This window comes from Canis lupus, chromosome 4 (genome assembly GCF_003254725.2).
Source record: "Canis lupus dingo isolate Sandy chromosome 4, ASM325472v2, whole genome shotgun sequence".
Lineage (NCBI taxonomy): Eukaryota > Metazoa > Chordata > Mammalia > Carnivora > Canidae > Canis > Canis lupus.
The window spans coordinates 1118442-1137229 of record NC_064246.1 but is presented as its reverse complement, the minus strand read 5'-3'; the positions used below and the strand labels follow the sequence as shown (position 1 = coordinate 1137229).

Here is an 18788-nt window from a genome sequence, read left to right as displayed (position 1 = left end):
GGATCCAAGCAGTGCACATGGCCCATGATGACTGGTAAGGGCTTGGTCTTAGGCCCTTCACTGGACCCAGTGACACATGTAGCCCCACTGACACTCCTTTCTGACTTTTGACTTCCAAACTGTTAGATAAGTACATAACAAACAAATAATAAGTTAAAATAATATGCAATTATGTGATAAATATAAATAGAATATGTTACATAATAATACAATACAATGATTTATATTATATGAATATATTATATAAATATGTAATATAAGCATACTATAAATATATATTTATACAAATATAATACATAATTATATGATAAATAGAAATAATAAATTTGTGTTGCATGAAATTCCTAAGGTTGTGGTAATTTGTTACCTCAGAAATAGGAAATTAATACACTGTTGCATCTTGTTAAAAGAAAGCAAAGGGCTTTCCACACTACCCAGGGAAGGGTCCATATGGTACTGTTTTGTGTTCCCATCAATGTCCAGAGCCCTTGATGTTCTGCAAATGAAGGAGGAGGATGTCCTCAAATTCCTTGCAGCAGGAACCCACTTAGGTGGCACCAACCTTGACTTCCAAATGGAACAGTACATCTACAAAAAGAAATGTGATGGTATCTACATCATAAATCTGAAGAGAACCTGGGAGAAGCTTCTGTTGGCAGCTCGTGCCACTGTTGCCATTGAAAACCCTGCCGATGTCAGTGTCATATCATCCAGGAATACTGGCCGGTTTGCTGTGCTGAAATTTACTGCTGCTACTGGAGCCACTCCTATTGCTGGCCACTTCACTTCTGGAAACTTGACTAACCAGATCCAGGCAGGCAGCCTTCCAAGAGCCAAGGCTTCTCACCAGATCCCAGATCTTACTGATCCCAGGGCTGACCACCAGCCTCTCACAGAAGCGTCTTACATTAACCTGCCTACCATTGCTCTGTGTAACACAGACTCTTCTCTGAGCTACATGGACATTGCCACCCCTTGAAACAACAAGGGAGCTCACTCAGTGGGTCTGATGTGGTGGATGCTAGCCCAGGAAGTCTTGCACATGCATGGCACCATTTCCCGTGAGCACTCACAGGAAAACATGCCTGATCTCTACTTCTACAGAGACCCTGAAGAGTTTGAAAAGGAAGAACAGGCCGCTGCTTAAAAGGCTGTGACTAAGGACGAATTTCAGGGTGAATGAACTGCTCCAGCCCCTGAGTTCACTGCTCTCAGCCTGAAGTTGCAGACTGGTCTGAAGGCGTGCAGGTGCCCTCTGTGCCTATTCAACAGTTTCCTACTGAAGACTGGAGCACTCAGCCAGCCACTGAAGATTGGTCTGCAGCAGCCACTGCTCAGGCCACTGAATGGGTAGGAACAACCACTGAGTGGTCTTAAGCTGCTCTTCCACAGAAGCAAACAAAACGGCAATAAGGTTAAAGGAAAATAAACAGTTTCTAAAAGTAAAAAAAAAAAAAAGTGAAGGTATGTTCTATATGACAGCAAAATCTTCAAAGTTTAAAGTTTTTGTTTGAAAGAGAATTTACTGGGGGTGCCTGGGTGGCTCAGTGGGTTGATGAACTTACTTTCGGTTTCAGCTCAGGTTATGACCATGGGACTCCATGCTCAGTAGGGAGTTGGCTTGAGATTCTCTTTTCCTCTCCCCACTCCCCACTCCTGAGTGCTAGCATGTTCTCTCTCTCTCTGTCTTTAGGATGAATAAATGAAAGAAAGAAAGAAAGAAAGAAAGAAAGAAAGAAAGAAAGAAAGAAAGAAAAAGAAAAATTACAAAACTCCATTTCCATCTTTAATAGTGACTACTATGTAACAAGCTAACATATATGACACTACCATTTCAACTGTTTCAGGAATTAAGCCACACATAGCATAGGACAATAATCTTTGACTGAAAGGCAACACAAGTCCTGGGACACATTGGGCTTCTAGTCCAGCAGGAATGATACAACTTCAGTGAGTTCCTGTGACATTCAAGTAAGATTTTATAAATGTCATGACTTAGGGATAAGGGAAATGTCTTATAAGAATGGTCACAATTAAAGATTAAGTTTATTTATTTATTTATTTATTTTTAAAAGATTTTATTTATTTATTCATGATAGATATAGAGAAAGAGAGGCAAAGACACAGGCAGAGGGAGAAGCAGGCTCCATGCAGGGAGCCCAACACGGGACTCGATCCCAGGACTCCAGGATCGCGCCCTGGGCCAAAGGCAGGCACTAAACCGCTGAGCCACCCAGGGATCCCAAAGATTAAGTTTAAAACTGAAGTAGTTCCATCAAGCCAAGATTAAACCAGTCCTGACAGAATAAAAAAGATGTAACTACCTCACTGAACAAAATTCAACATCTTTTAAGAGAAGATGACCTAATTCAAACATGTTCCACACAATATACACCAAGTAGTCAAAACTATTAGGAAATAAAACAACAGAATAGAAAATATATCCCCTAATCTAGGAGGACAAAGAGCTTTCCAATATAAACTGACCTTGATATAACTCAGATATTTGAATTAGCTAGTAAGAAGTTTGCCTCTTTACTAAATATGTTGGAGAACTTAAAAAGAAAAAAGAAGAAACAAAGGATCACAATGCACAAAAGAAAATTATAGATGAAAAAATGGAATTCATTATTTGAAGTCAGAAGTAAATTGAATGGAGTTCTATAGATTAGGGCTGGCAGAAGAAAGGTCACTGAACTTGAAAACAGGTCAAGAGAATATATGCAATCTGAATAACAGAGTAATTAAAAACAATCAACCAGAGTCTCAGCTGAAGGAAAATGTCAAATAGTCTAATACATATGAAATTGGGTCCCATTAGAAAGAGAGAAAAAGAGAATAGGATAAAAATTTTTGAAAAAATTACCTAAATTTGCAAATATGACATTAAAATTCTATTTTGAGGACAGCCTGGGTAGCTCAGCGGTTTAGCATTGCCTTCAGCCCAAGACATGATCCTGGAGACCCAGGATCAAGTCCCACATCAGGCTCCCTGCATGGAGCCTGCTTCTCCATCTTCCTGTGTCTCTGCCTCTCTCTCTCTCTCTGTGTGTGTCTCTCGTGAATAAATAAATAAAATCTTTAAAATAAATAAATAAATAAATAAATAAATAAATAAATAAGAGTCTCTAATGGTTAAAAAAAAAGAATAGAAAAGAAAGAATAGAAAAGAACCACACTCAGGTGCATTATAGTTAAAAGGTTTAAAACTAGAGATGAAGAGAAAATCTTTGAGGACTCTGGGAGTGGCAGGGTGGGGAGGTACATTACAGCAAAAATGTGAGTAATGACTGGTTTCTAATTAGGAGCAATGGGAACAAAAACAACAATAAAACAATATACTCAAAGTACTTAAGGAAATTTGAAGAAATATACAGAATTCTAAGGAAGTGGATGGAAGATGGGTGATGGGTATTAAGGAGGGCACATGTGATGAGCACTGAGTGTTGTATGAAGTGACGAATCACTTAATTCTACTCTTGAAACCAATATTGCACTGTACGTTAACTAATATTTAAATAAACATTCAAAAAAAGAAATATCCAAAATTCTATATATAGAGAAAGCACTACAAAAAGTAACATTTCAGTTAAGAAAATTTGAGGTAATTTGTTACCAGTTTACAATCATTACCTTAAATACTAAAAGAAGTTCTTCATTCTAAAGGGAAATAATTTCACACAAAAACTAAAATCTATAGTAAGAAATTACTTGAAATGATAAGTATGGGGTGAACTTCACAGACTTTATTTTAGCTTCCTTTTATTTTCTTTGAAAAACAACTGATAGTTTAGACAAAAATAATAACACTGACTGGTAGGGCTTATTACATCTGTAGATGTAAAATATATAACAACAATCACATAAAGATGAATGATAGTTAAACAGACTTCTGGGAAGCCTGGGTGGCTCAGGGGTTGAGCACCTGCCTTTGGCCCAGGGCATGATCCTAGAGTACCAGGATGGAGTCCCACGTCGGGCTCCCTGCAAGAAGCCTGCTTCTTCTTCTGCCTATGTCTCTGCCTCTCTCTGTGTGTGTTTCTCATGAATAAATAAATAAAAATCTTTAAAAATAAAAAATAAATAGACTTCTATTGCTTTTAGATTCTTGTATTATGCATGAAATTATACACTATTAACTCTAAGTAGACTTTCATAGATTAGTAATGCATATTGCAACCCCATATTCACCACACTAGAAAATCATACAAAGAAGAGAATATAGTTGAAAGCCCAAAGAGCCATTAAAATATTGTGCTTAAAATTATTTAGTTAATACAAAGTAAAGCAGGAAAAGAAAATCAAAGGAACAAAAATTCAATGGATCTACTAGAATACATAGAGCAAGAGACTTGATTTGAACTCCAACATAGAAATAGCTACATTAACTATAAAAGAAATTTACATGCAAATTATAGACAGAGATTGTCAAACTGGTTAGGAAGCGAAGAATCAACCCTATGGGGCAGCCCTGGTGGCGCAGAGGTTTAGTGCCACCTGCAGCCCAGGGTGTGATCCTGGAGACCAGAGATCAAGTCCCATGTCAGGCTCCTTGCATGGAGCCTGCTTCTCCCTCTGCCTGTGTCTCTGCCTCTCTCTCTCTCTCTCTCTCTCTCTCTCTGGGTCTCTCATGAATAAATAAAATCTTCAAAAAAAAAAAAAAAAAAGAATCAACTCTATGATAAGAGAATTACTTTAAATAGATAAAGATACATAAAATATAAAAAAGGGGAAAAGATTTTACATACAAATAGTATGCACAAGAAAATAGATGTGGCATTATTATATTAGGCTTCAAGATAAGGAATATTGGGGATCCTGGCTGGCTCAGTTGGTGGAGCATGCAACTCAATCTCCAGGCTTTGAGTTCAAGCCCCACATTGGATATAGAGAATACTTAAAAATAAAATATTTTTTTAAAACCTTAAAAAAAAGATGAGGAATATTAGCAGAAATAAAGAGGTAAGATTACCAGATTTTACATATATATACATATATATGTGTGTGTGTGTTAATTCATATGTACGTATATACATAAAATAATATATAACACCTTTGTGTGTGTGTATACATGTACAGATGTATATCAGTAACCTCTTATTATATGTATATGTTAATATATAAAAATCATATTGTAAAATGTATGCTCATTGTACAATTATAACATGTAAATATGTATAATATATAAAATACATACATGTCACCATAAAAGGTGAATCAATTGAATAAGATTTAACAATTCCAAATGTATAAGTACTTATTAACAGAGCTACAAAATGCATAAAACAAAAACTCAGAAATAAAGAAGTAGATCAGTTTTTAATTGTATAATTTGATCCCTCTCTTAATAATTCATAGAAAAACTAGAAAGAATGTCAGTAAGAATAGATATTTCAAAAACATTATTATTCAAGTTGAAATAACCAATTAATAATTTACAGAACACTACATTCGATGTTTACATTCAAGGTTTATACACATTCTTTTCCAGTGCACATAGAATATTATTGAGAGGGACCACATAATGGAAATAAAATGTGTCTCTAAATTCTGAAGAGTAAAATTTTACCAATTATCTTCTCTGACAATGCCAACATTAAATTAAGAATCAAATAAAAATATGTCTAGAAAATTATCCACATATTTGGAAGTTGAATCACATACTACTAACAACCCATGTGACCAAAGAAATCACAAGAGAAATTGGAAAATATCTCTAACTAAATAATAAAGACCACATGACATATCAAGTTTCCTGCAATGAAGATTAAAGTATGCATAGAGAAAGATTTATACTTTTTGATGATTATATTATTGTAAAATAGTTTAAATCAATTATCTAAATTCCCACCTTAAGAATCTAGAAAATAAGAAACAATAAGTGTTGGTGAGGATGTGGAGAAAAAGGAACCCTTGTGCACTCTTGGTAGGAATGGGAACTGTTGCAGCTGCTGTGGAAAACAATATGGAGGTTCCTCAAAAAGTTAAAAAACAACTACTCTAATTAATCCAGTAATCACACTATTGGGCATTTACCCAAAGAAAATAAAAATGCTAATTTGAAGGGATATATGCACCCTTATGTTTATTGCTGCGTTATTTACAATAGCCAAATTATGGAAGAAATCTAAGTTTCCATTGATAGATGAATGGATAAGGAAGTCGTTTTATATATATATATATGTATATATATGTATATATATATATATACACAATAGAATATTATTCACCATAAAAAATGTAATCTTGCTATTTACAACATTGTTGGAGCTACACAGTATAGAATAATGCTAAGAGAAGTAAGTCAGTCAGAGAAGACAAATACCATAACAAATGAACAAAGGAAAAAAGAGACAAACAAAAAAACCAGACTCAACTATAGAAAACAAACTAATGATTCCAAAGGGGAGGTGGGTGGAAGAATGAGTGATGTAGGTGATGGCGATTAAAAGTAGACTTAACTTGATGAACACTGAATAACACACAGAATTGTTGAATCACTGTTGTACATTTGAGACCAATATACCACTATATGTTAACTATACTGGAATTAAAATTTTTTAAACTTAATTTAAAAAATAATATAAAAATTGAAGTGCAAATTAAACCCAAAATAAGTAGACAGAATGAGGATAAGAACAAATTTCAACGAATAAAAACCAGGAAAACAATAGAAAAGTAAAAGCAAACAATATCAAATTTGAAAAGACTAATAAAATTAACAAACTTCTCAAGAGTCGTCCCCTCCCCCTCCCCCCAAAAAGGAAAGCAAAGTAGAAATTACCAGTATTTGAATTATAACTCGTAGGAGTTTCCTAAGATTGCCATAACAAAGGACCACATACTCTGTGGCTTAAAATTACAGATGTTTATTCTCTGGAGTATAGAATTCTAAAAACAGAAGTCCCAAGGGAGGTTCCTTCTTTGTATCTCTCTAGTTTCTGAGGCCCCAGGCATTCCCTGATTGATTGATTGATTGATTGATTTTATTCAGCACATCCTGACCAAGTGAGGTTTATTCCAGAAATGTAATTTAGTTTAATATTAAAAAAATCAATCATTTAATTCACCACCAAGATTGAATAAAGGATTAAAACCTTATTATCAGATAAAGCAAGTGACTGTATTTATACTCATTAAAGATTAAAAAAAAAAAAAGAACTCCCTAGCAAACTAAAAATTGTAAGGTACTTTATCAGTATAGTCAAGGGTATCTAGGAAAAACATGGAGCTAAGTTCACACTCTGGAGAACTGCCACAGGATGCAACCTCAATTTACAAAAAAATCAATTGTATCTCAATATAGAAAAAAATCCATTGTATTTCAATTAATATTGAAAAATGGATTTTCAAACAATTCCACTTAGAATAACATAAAATATATAAAGCATTTAGGATTCAATTTAACAAAGATGTTCAAGAACAGTAAACCGAAAACTACCAAACAGTGCAGAAAAAAATTTTTAAGAGTTAAATAAATTAATAGATATATTATGCTTGTTGATTGAAAAACTCAAGATTAGGGGATCCCTGGGTAGCTCAGCGGTTTAGCGCCTACCTTTGGCCTAGGCGTGGTCCTGGAGTCCCAGGATTGAGTCCTTCATTCAGGCTCCCTGCATGGAGCCTGCTCCTCCCTCTGCCTGTGTCTCTGCCTCTCTCTGTCTCTGTGTCTCTCATGTATAAATAAATAAAATCTTAAAAAAACAAGAAAAGCTCAAGATTACTAACATGGCAGTTCCCTTCAAATTGATGTATAAATTTATTATAACCGATTCAAAATCCCAACAGGTTTTTTTAATAGAAATTTAAATTTTATTGTAAAGTTTATATGACAATGAAAATAGCCAAAAACCTTACTATGGCAACTGATATTGTACAATAAGCAAACACATTAACAAAATCGATTTAGTTTGAATAATACCATACATATATAATTAACAAGCTTTCAACACTTGAGATAATTATTTTTTTTTAAGTTTTTAATTTTTATTCATTCATGATAGTCACACACAGGGAGAGAGAGGCAGAGACACAGGCAGAGGGAGAAGCAGGCTACATGCAGGGAGCCCGACGTGGGATTCGATCCAAGGTCTTCAGGATCGCGCCCTGGGCCAAAGGCAGGCGCCAAACCGCTGCGCCACCCAGGGATCCCCACTTGAGATAATTAAATGACAAAGGAAAATCTTCAAAAAAAGTGAAGCAAAAACAATTAAATTAACATATAGGAAAAAAATCAAATTGAACTCTGCTTTAAGCCATGTGCAAAAATTATCTGTTAAAGGGGCACCTGGGTGGCTCAGCGGTAGAACACCTCCCTTCAGCTCAGGGCGTGATCCTGGAGTCCTGGGATCAAGTCCCACATTGGGCTCCCTGCCTGCTTCTCCCTCTGCATATGTCTCTGCCTCTCTCTGCATCTCTCATGAATAAATAAATAAATAAATCTTTAAAACAAAAGTACTCTGTCATGGATCATAACCAAGAGTATAGGTGCTAAAACCATAAAACTTTTAGAAGACATGCAAGAACTTCTTCATGAAATTGAGTTAGACAAAAGACTTCTTAGTTTGAGAAAATTATTAGCTACAATGTTTTTCATGACAATTTGACTTCTTTCTTTAAATTTTTTTTGACAAATTGATTTCATTAAAATCAAAGCTTCTGCTAGAAAAATGAAATGATAAGCAATAGGCTGGAAGAAAATATATACAATCAGTATGTATAACAAAAGACTGCTATCCAGAATACATAAAGAACCCATATAAAATTATAAAAGAAAAACTTGTATCCAGAATATATAAAGAATTCCTATAGAATAATAATCAACAGTAAAATAGCCCTATATAAAGTAGACAAAATATTTCAAGAGACAGGTCAGCCCTGATGGCCCAATGGTTTATCACCACCTTGGGCCTGGGGTGTAATTCTGGAGACCCAGGATCAAGTCCCACATCAGGCTCCCTGCATGGAGCCTGTTTCTCCCTCTGCCTGTGTCTCTGCCTCTCTATGTGTCTGTCATGAATAACTAAATAAAATCTTTAAAAAATATATTTCGAGAGACACTTCACAAAAGAATACATGTAAATGGCCAGTAAGCATATTCAAATGTGTCCAATATTATTAGTCACGAGGGAAATTAAAACTAAAATAAAATTGAGATCCCATTTGTCTGGGGGATCCCTGGGTGGCGCAGTGATTTGGCGCCTGCCTTTGGCCCAGGGCGCGATCCTGGAGACCCGGGATCGAATCCCACATCGAGCTCCCAGTGCATGGAGCCTGCTTTTCCCTCTGCCTGTGTCCTTGCCTCTCTCTCTCTCTCTGTGACTATCATAAATAAATAAAAATAAAAATAAAAAAGAGAGAGATCTCATTTGTCAAGCACTCAGATGGCTAAAATTTAAAAAGAAGTCAATGCCAAGTATTGCCAAGATTTGGAGTGGCAGGAAAACATTACCTGGTTAAGGAAAATTATAAACTGGTATGACCACTCTGAAAACCTTTCTATCCATTTGTGTGTGTGTGTGTGTGTGTGTGTGTGTGTGTGTGTGTGTGTGTGTGAAATATACATCCACCAGGTGTGCCTGACTGGCTGTCACATAGGGCATGTGACTTTTGATCCCAGGTGTGTGAGTTTAAGCACAGGTTGAGTGTAGAGCTTACTAAGAAAGAAAGGAAAAGAAGAAAGTAGGGAAGGAAGGAAGGAAGGAAGGAAGGAAGGAAGGAAGGAAGGAAGGAAGGAAGGAAGGAAGGAAGGAAGGAAGGAAGGAAGGAAGATAACATCTACTACATGACCTAGCAATTTCATTCTTACTATCCACCTGGAGAAATGAAAAGATATGTCCATAGAAACAATTGCACAACAACGTTCACAGCAGATTTGTTGGTAATCACACAAAAATGGAAGCAACTCAATTCCCAACAACAGATACACAGATTAACAAATTGACCATTGAGAATACTTGGTTTAAAAAAAAATAAACTAGGGCACCTGGCTGGCTAAAAGGATGTGACTCTTGATCTCATGTCATGAGTTCTAGCCCCATACTGAGCATAGAAATTATTTAAATTTTTTTCTAAAAAAATAAAATATAGTAACTCTCTTCAAAGTGTTTCTTAATAACAAAGGTAAAAATAATAATTCACAGAAGAAAAAACCTGGCAGACACTAACTTAACCAGATATCCAATACAAACATCACAACTAATGGGGTAAATTGACACGAGTCTCCTGATATGATGCACTGAGAAAAATACATCATCACTCCTAGGATATTCCTGCCAAAAAATGCATAGCTTGAATCTAATAATGAGGAAATATCAGTCAAACCCAAATTCAAGGACATTATACAATGCCTCCACTCTTCAAAATGTCAAGGTTATGAAAGAAAATGTCAGACTAAGGAACTGTTCCTAATTAAATAATCCCAAAGAGACCTCAAAAGTAAATGTAATACTTGCCCTGGATTGGATCTTGAACCCAACCAAACCAAACCATACAAAAACAAAATAAAACAAAATAACTATAAAGTTAAATATAGGGACATCTGGTGGAATTTTAATAAGGTGTCTAGATTAGATGTTAGTATGAGAGCAATGTGATATTTTGACTTTGATAATTACACTGATATTCTGCAGAATGCTATTTTGAGGAACTATACATGGAAGAATTTAGGGTTAATGGGGCATAAAGTCTAAAAGTTACCTCAAGTGGTTACGAAAGGGAAAGACAAAGCAAATACAGTAAAATGTTAACAATTAGCACCTTGGATGAACGATATACAGAAATCTTTTGAATTATTCTTGCAGGGGATCCCTGGGTGGCTCAGCGGTTTGGCACCTACCTTTGGTCCAGGGCGTGATTCTGGAGTCCCGGGATCAAGTCCCGCATCGGACTCCCTGCATGGAGCCTGCTTTTCCCTCTGCCTGTGTCTCTGCCTCTCTGTGTGTGTGTGTCTCTGATGAATGAATAAATAAAATCTTAAAAAAAAAAAAGAATTATTCTTGCAACTTTTATGTATACTTGAAAAAAAGTTTTCAAAAAAATACTGGTACACACAGCACAAATGAAATTCATAATTATTATGTTGAGTGAAAGAAACTAGACATTAAAGTATACATACCATAAAGTTACATTAAGTTCAGAACAGGCAAAACCAATCTGTGGTGACAGAAATCACAACATATTTTTCTATGGGCAGTGGGGGTTGATTGGAAAGGATCTCTAGAAAATTAAGAAAAAAAAACAAAACATGAAATAAGGACCCTCCGATTATATTCTGCAATGAAGCAGGGGTTAGCGAAGCAAGCTCCTCTCTGGCCCTACCTTAACAGATCAATTATTTTATAATCATTGATTAGGTGAATATCTTTCTTCCAGAGTGATCCTATCAGGTAAATGGCATGGAAAAATTTTTATCTTGTTTCTTTTCTTACTGACTTTTTGCCTTGATTTGCTATATAGGTGAAATTTGAGCTCTTAGGGAAACTTTCTGATTCTTCTAAGCAAAATTTTTTAAAGAAATACATGCTTCACTATGTGTAAAAACTAATAATCAAGATTATCAGTAGTTCACAATTACTGATCACCTAGAACATGCCAAACAACATGCAAAGTGTTTTGCATGTATCTTTTCATTTAATTATTGTGATTATTCCCATTTTACAGATAAAGAAACTAAGGGTCAGAGAGTTTAAGCGACCACAAGTTTACCCAGAGACAAAGGCCGGTCCAGAACCCAGATATGTGTTAATCCAGCTGTCCCTATCCAACATATATTCAGCATGTCCATTATTCAGTGTATAGTACCAATTAGCACTTCTTCCTATGACAGAGACTGCATTAACAAGAAACACATCTAATTCTTATCTTTGTAGAAAATTAATAACACTAGATCTATCATGTGGATTGCACTTATAGGGTAGCATACTGGCCATGTATCGTTGGTATTGTAATGTTGGTCAAATGTATTTATGTTTATTTACTGACTTATTTATTCCATTAGGAGTTCAAATAAGGTATGCATTATGTCAAGGCTCCTTTGTGGTTTTATAATGTCTGACAAAATTCACCAACACCAGTACCACCAATACCATTGCCAGAGCGTTTTTTTCTTTCTACTAGAGATCTAATTAATAATAATAAAGAAAACTGGAAAGATCATTTTCATTACAAAACACTTTTAAATCAATGCAACTTGTTTCCGTTTAAAGCCTTCATGTGAGTATTATCCTGCAGACAGAATTTCAATTGCAAATGTTTCCTTATTTTAAATATTAGGAAGCTGATTTAAAGTGTTTGTCATACCATTTGAATACTATATCAAAATGCTATGTATATATATATTTTTGCGAGGCTGAGTGACTAGCCCAAGTCTTTCAAGCCATTTGTATACCAACAGATGTAGAATATCTCCTGGTATTATGGAGGACAAAGACAAAAGAAGAATAAAGTTCCTTACAACTTACAACCCATTGACAAGTCCCTGACAAAGTGACTTTCCTTGAAGTTAATACTTGGCTCAGGGCAAAAGGCATTTTAGCTTAACATCAATCCCACCTCCAGGATACTCTAAGTCTCCTTTAGCATATAAAAATTACTTTGGAGGGCAGCCCGGGGGGCCCAGCGGTGTAGCGCCGCCTTCAGCCCAGGGCGTGATCCTGGAGTCCCAGGATCGAGTCCCGCGTCGGGCTCCCTGCATGGAGCCTGCCTCTCCCTCTGCCTGTGTCTCTGCCTCTCTCTCTCTTTCTCTCTCATGAATAAATAAATAAAATATTTTTTTTAAAAATTGCTTTGGAAACTTGCTCTATCTCTACCCCTGACCCTGCCAAGATATATGTTAGTAATCATCCTCCAAGCATATGGCCCCCTGATATGCACCTGCAGGGTCTCATGACTCTTAGTAATAAATGACCTTTTCCTAATAATAGCTAGCCCCGCAAGGCCCGGGAAACCCTGCTTCCAAAGTCCTTAGAGTTACACTATCCCTAACTTCTTTCCAACTTGAAAGTATATAATGGGCCACTCCTCATGACCTCAGTGCAGCTTTTTTTGCCCACGGGTCCTGTTCCTGTGCTTGAATAAAACCATCTTTTGGGGGCAGCCCCCGTGGCGCAGCGGTTTAGTGCCGCCTGCAGCCTGAGGTGTGATCCTGGAGACCCGGGATCGATTCCGGCTCCCCGCAAGGAGCCTGCTTCTCCCTCTGCCTGTGTCTCTGCCTCTTCTCTGTCTCACTCTCTCTCTCTCTCTCTCTGTGTCTCTCTATGAATGAATAAATAAAATCTTAAAAAAAAATCTTTTTGCACCAAAGATGCATCAAGAATCCTTTCTTAAAAAAAAAAAAAAAAAAGAATCCTTTCTTGATCATTCACTGTGAGTCCCAACATTTTCACATCATTGGAATTATTTTGTTGTTTTATGGAGACACAATTGACATATAACATTATATTAGTCTTAGGTGTACAAATAATGATTTGATATATGTAAATATTGTGAAATGCTTAACAAATAAGTTTTGTTAGCCTCCATCACCTCCCATATTATTTTTTCCCTTGTGATGAGATTAAGATCTACTCTCCTAGCAACTCTCAAATAAACAATAGAGTTGTTAACTATAGTTACCATGCCTGTACCTTACATCCCCAGAACTTACCTCACAAGTATTAGTTTGTTGGGGATCCCTGGGTGGCTCAGTGGTTTAGTGCCTGCCTTCCGCCCAGGGTGTGAACCTGGAGTCCGGGGATCCAGTCTCACATGGAGTCCCACATCAAGTCCCACATTGGGCTCCCTGCATGGAGCCTGCTTCTCCCTCCACCTGTGTCTCTGCCTCTCTCTCTCTCTCTCTCTGTGTGTGTGTGTGTGTGTGTGTGTGTGTGTCTCATGAATCAATAAAAAAATCTTTTAAAAAAAGAAACTAGAAGTTTATACCTTCTGGCCACTCTCATTCAATTTCCTCAGCTCCCCACACCCTGCTCCTGGCAACCACCCATCTTTGTTAACTCATTCTTTCACCAAGTTTCTTTCACAAGATGTAGATAAAACAATTTTCATTTGAACAAGGTCTAAGTTTTGTTTCTAATACAAAAGAAAAAGATGCATGGGGAGATTTTCTGTTCTCACACTCTTCCTTCCACCTTTTTGTCCTGACACAAAACCCTGATATTGTTGAATTGCTGAACCAATTCAGAAACTACCTTTCTTTATACTTTTTATAATGGGAGTTTTCTAAATATCTAAAGCCACAGTGACTCCGCTATTTTGTTATTTTCATCCCAACACATTTCTAATACAATATCCTTCTTAATCTCTTTCATTCTTTTTTTAAAGATTTTATTTATTCATGAGAAACACACAGAGAGAGGCAGAGACAAGGTAGAGGGAGAAGCAGGATCCCTGCTGGGAGAGCCTGATGTGGGACTAATCCCAGGACCCGGGGATCACGCCCTGAGTGGGGACCATGCCCTGAGTTCGAAGGCAGACACTCAACCATTAAGCCACCCAGGCGCCCCTTATCTCTTTCCTTCTAATCTCCATACACTAACTTCTGCGGGAATTCTACTCTTCCTTTCCTTTTTTTTTAAGATTTTATTTTTAATATCTACATCACACGTTGGGCTTGAACTCATAACTCTGAGATCAAGAGTTGCAAGCTCTACCGACTGAGGCTCCCTGAATTCTCTTTCTGAAATAACAATTCACCACTCCTCGTGGCCTTGTTATGTACCTGTGAGTTTGACTTTTATTCTACCCCAAACAAACCAATTAATGAATAAATTTGAATTGTATTCTTTTATCCTTACATCTAGTTTAACAGTTGTGTTTTGTATTGTACATTTTTTTGTTCTTCCCATGAGTCTTGAAGTAAAACCCTCCCTTCACTTGGCTAGAGCTAATCTGTGTTAACATTGTTTGCTCCCATCCTGGAGGGCAGGCATCCGTTTCCAACAGCTCTCACATTCTGCTCCTCTGAATTTTCTCACTCATTTAGATATTTCTTCTCTGCCTACGCTGTTTGTTGTCTATGCTTATTTTCTACTTGTGTGGAGGCCGAGAACATTACGGCCATCCCACTGTAAGTCCAGCGTTAGCACACGTCCAGCCATCCCAGGCCCCTGCGAAGAAGAGCTAAAACTTACAGTACTTCAGTTACAGGAAGAAAACAAAAGTTTACAGCTTAATGTCCTAGAAAGCCCCACAATAGAATCAAAACTGAGCCCAGGCCAAGGGCAGGAAGCCCCTATTAGAATGAGAAGAGAGCTCAATGCCCTTGAAGGCCCCATATCAAAATGTAAACAGAACTTGAGGAATTGCTCCAGCCCTTCTGGAGGTCCCCGAGACCAGCCCTTAAAACTAAGCCAAAACCCACCTCGGGGTCCAAGTCCCTGCTCCACTGTGGCTGTGTCGGGTGCACTTGGACCCAAGCTCGACTTTGTAAATCAACCCTCGAGTGTTTGCATCGGTGTCGGCTCCTCAGTGGTTTCTCGGATTCGCAATCTTGTTGTCCTCAAGCACAGATTCAGGTGAACATCATCTTCCCCACAGAATGGTTTCCTCCTTTCCCTTCCTTTCCAGGAGCTGGGATATACTAATCCTACCTCATTCTCTCTGACAATCCCTGTGATGTTCCTCACAGACTTATTTTCCTCTAAACATTTGCACTCAACGTATTTAAGCCTCCTGAATTCCTCTCCTGACAACCTGCCTGCCCTTTGGGGAGTGCATTCATTCTCACTGCTAGGATGTCATTTTGATTGAAATGGTGCTAGACTAGGAGCTGGGAAAGATCCCCCAAACCAATTCATGGGCTAATTTCTCAACATCTCCAGATCTCAATTTTTCATTTGCCAATGAATAGTTTTTGTTGTTGTTGTTGTTGTTGTTGTTGTTGTTGTTTTAAGGGAACTGTTCCTTCTGAAGCATTCTGTAGTAGCTACTGAAATCTGCATTTCACATCCTTCTGACTGGCCATTTTCACCCAATGTTCCACTGTTATTGTTGCTGTTGTTTTTCAAGTCAATATGATTAAAAAACAAGCACTTCCTCTTTCCCAACTTTTTTCTCTTTAGTTGGTGCCATCATTCCTTCTTCCTCTCCCGTGACTCCTCCATGATTATCGCTCTCCTATCCATCTTGTTTTCATCATAGTACTTCTCTCTTCTAAAAGTTGATTGATTTTGTTTTATTTAACACATTGAAGTTAACTTCTGTTTTCTCACATTTGGTACCCTTTATAACCTGGGTTTATCGTACCTGTCAAGAACATTCTCTACCACCCCCTTTAACTTTGCACTTCTAAAGCCAATTACTGGGATGCCTGGGTAGCTCAAGCAGTTAAACATCTGCCTTCAGTTCAGAGCATGATCCTGGGATCTGGATTGGAGTCCTGCATCAGGCTCCCTGCAGGGAGCCTGTTTCTCCCTCTGCTTACATCTCTGCCTGTGTGTGTGTGTGTGTGTGTGTGTGTGTGTGTGTGTGTCTCATGAATAAAAAAATAAAATCTTAAAAAAAAGTTAAAGCCAATTCCCTAAATGCCAGGGTGTGGGGGGAGAATTAGATCTCTGTCCCTTTTGCTTGAATCTTTGCTTATACAGTTCTCCTCTTGGAAATTTTTCTCCAATTTCCTGTAGACATCTAAATGCCTATTTTACTAATTAAAGCTACCAGAAATAATTTTTTAAAAAACCTCCATATGCAATGAAGGTAGGATGTGTGTTTTCAGTAAAAGAAGGTGTAAGGAATGCATTTTCTGTTGAGGGAAAAGACAGTAATTTTGTCCTAAAGTGAGACTGATTATTTCAGAACGGTAAAGAGGAAAGACACAGGATAAAAACTGAAGGGATACTAAAAATGTTGTAGACAATTTTTGGAAAATGAGTCTTTGGAAAAGAACATTGTATGTGATCAAGTTGGCTCAGACTAGAATAAATTAAGTTTTTAAAAAATGAATGTGTTTTAATATAAAAAATAAGGTAGTACAAAATTAAAATTTGGTTTTTCTCTCTGTTAAAACAATAAAGTTTCTTGGATTATTAGTCTGTTTTTGATAAGAAATTGTAAAAGGTTTTCCTTTACTTTTTAAGTAATCTGCCCATAAAACAAAGATTTTGGTGTCTTCTCAAAAGAATCTTATGTGTTTCATGTTGTCTTCATCAGGTCTTCGATTACTTAAAAAATGGATTCTTAGCTATTAAAAGAGCTAATTTCAAATAAATTCAGTAAACAAACAAATAATAGATAGATAGATAGATAGATAATAGATAGATAGATATAATGCTATTTTATCTGAAGTCTTCTAGGAATGATCCTTGTTATCAACCATGTCACTCTTTTCTGAAATCCTATTCAACTAATTATCTTAGATAATTATTATTAATATGGGAAACAGAGCAGAAGAAAAATTATTGAATTTCCTTATTACCTACAGCCCATTGATTGATAAGTCCTGGAAACAGGCAGAGTGACATTCCTCTAGAGACTTAGCTGCTTTGATGTGGATACTTTGCTAAAGACAACAGGTAATCTTAGCCTGACCCCAAGGGCCCTGTAAGTCCATTAATATATAAAAATTTCTTTGGAAACTTCTTTTATCTCTACCCCCACCACCCCAGATAGATGTTGGCTATCATTCCCCAAGCATATGACCCACTGATACACATCTGAAGGGTCTCATGACTGAATTTCTACTAAACAGTAATAAATGACCTTTCCTAACAATTGCCAGCCCTCTCAAGATCCTGGAAACCTTGTTCAAAAATACCTGGGAGGCTTATGGTGTCCCTAACCCCATCCCAATGTGAAAGTATATCATGGGCCACTCCTCAGGACCCCAGTGCAGCTTTTTCTGCCCAAGGGTCCTGTCCCTGTGCACCACCTTTTTGCATGAAAGACATCTCAAGAATCCTTTTTTGGACATCAACTTCAAACCCTAAGGTCTTTCCTACATCAATTATTGTTAAGAGCTTAGACTTGGCATCTTAGATTTCATTTATGTATTCATTACCCTGTATAATTTGTTAACTGCTCCATGTGAACATTTCCCAGTTTCCTACAGGCATTCTGGGAGATAGGTCATGCCTCTTGTGTCTATCATTTTGTCATACATCTGTTGAGTGGATCCTGTATATTAGGAACAATCTTCTCTAAAACTAGGTAAAGTGTCATTATTCAAAATATATGGTTGAAAAGAATATAATTCTTAGGGATTCAGTCATTAAACCAAATTTACACAGTGATTAAGTGTGGGAGCCAAGACTTAGCTCCAAATCAGCCCTACTCTAAAACCCAAGTTTTTAAGCTTGATAATTGAGCATAGTAAAGAGCCTTAGAAAGCCAGCTCTATGACTATGTGGGGAGCTGAAGAGATCTATAATGCAATTAAAGTATTTGAAACTATTTTTTTCTCAGAGATCACACTTAAACATAGTGGCACAATACAATCAGTAGTAGGAAGTTCCCACACTTGAGATGATTCAACATTTCTAATATTTCGCAAGTAATGTCTGTGTGTCAGCTTGTGACTTTTTGGACAATATAGTAGTACTTTGGTCTTGTCACACACATTGGATTAATTCATACATTAACAGTAGACCATTGTTCTATGTGAAGAAATGAGTGGGGAAAAAATTGTGGCTTTAGAATTCCTAAGTACACAAATATGACACATTTTAAAAACATCTCATCTGATAAACCTGAGTTAAAATCATTTAGAATTAAATATAATTTTGTGATTAAAAAATGTGCATGTGTGCACAGGTGCATATGTGCTTACATGCATGTGGGTATAAACATACACTTAA

At 36.8% G+C, this 18788-nt stretch overlaps 1 pseudogene; it reads left to right on the top strand.

Moving 5' to 3' along the window:
* The first annotated feature begins 475 nt into the window (after positions 1-475).
* On the top strand, positions 476-1396 carry LOC112660838 (40S ribosomal protein SA-like; annotated as a pseudogene).
* The last annotated feature ends 17392 nt before the right edge of the window (positions 1397-18788 follow it).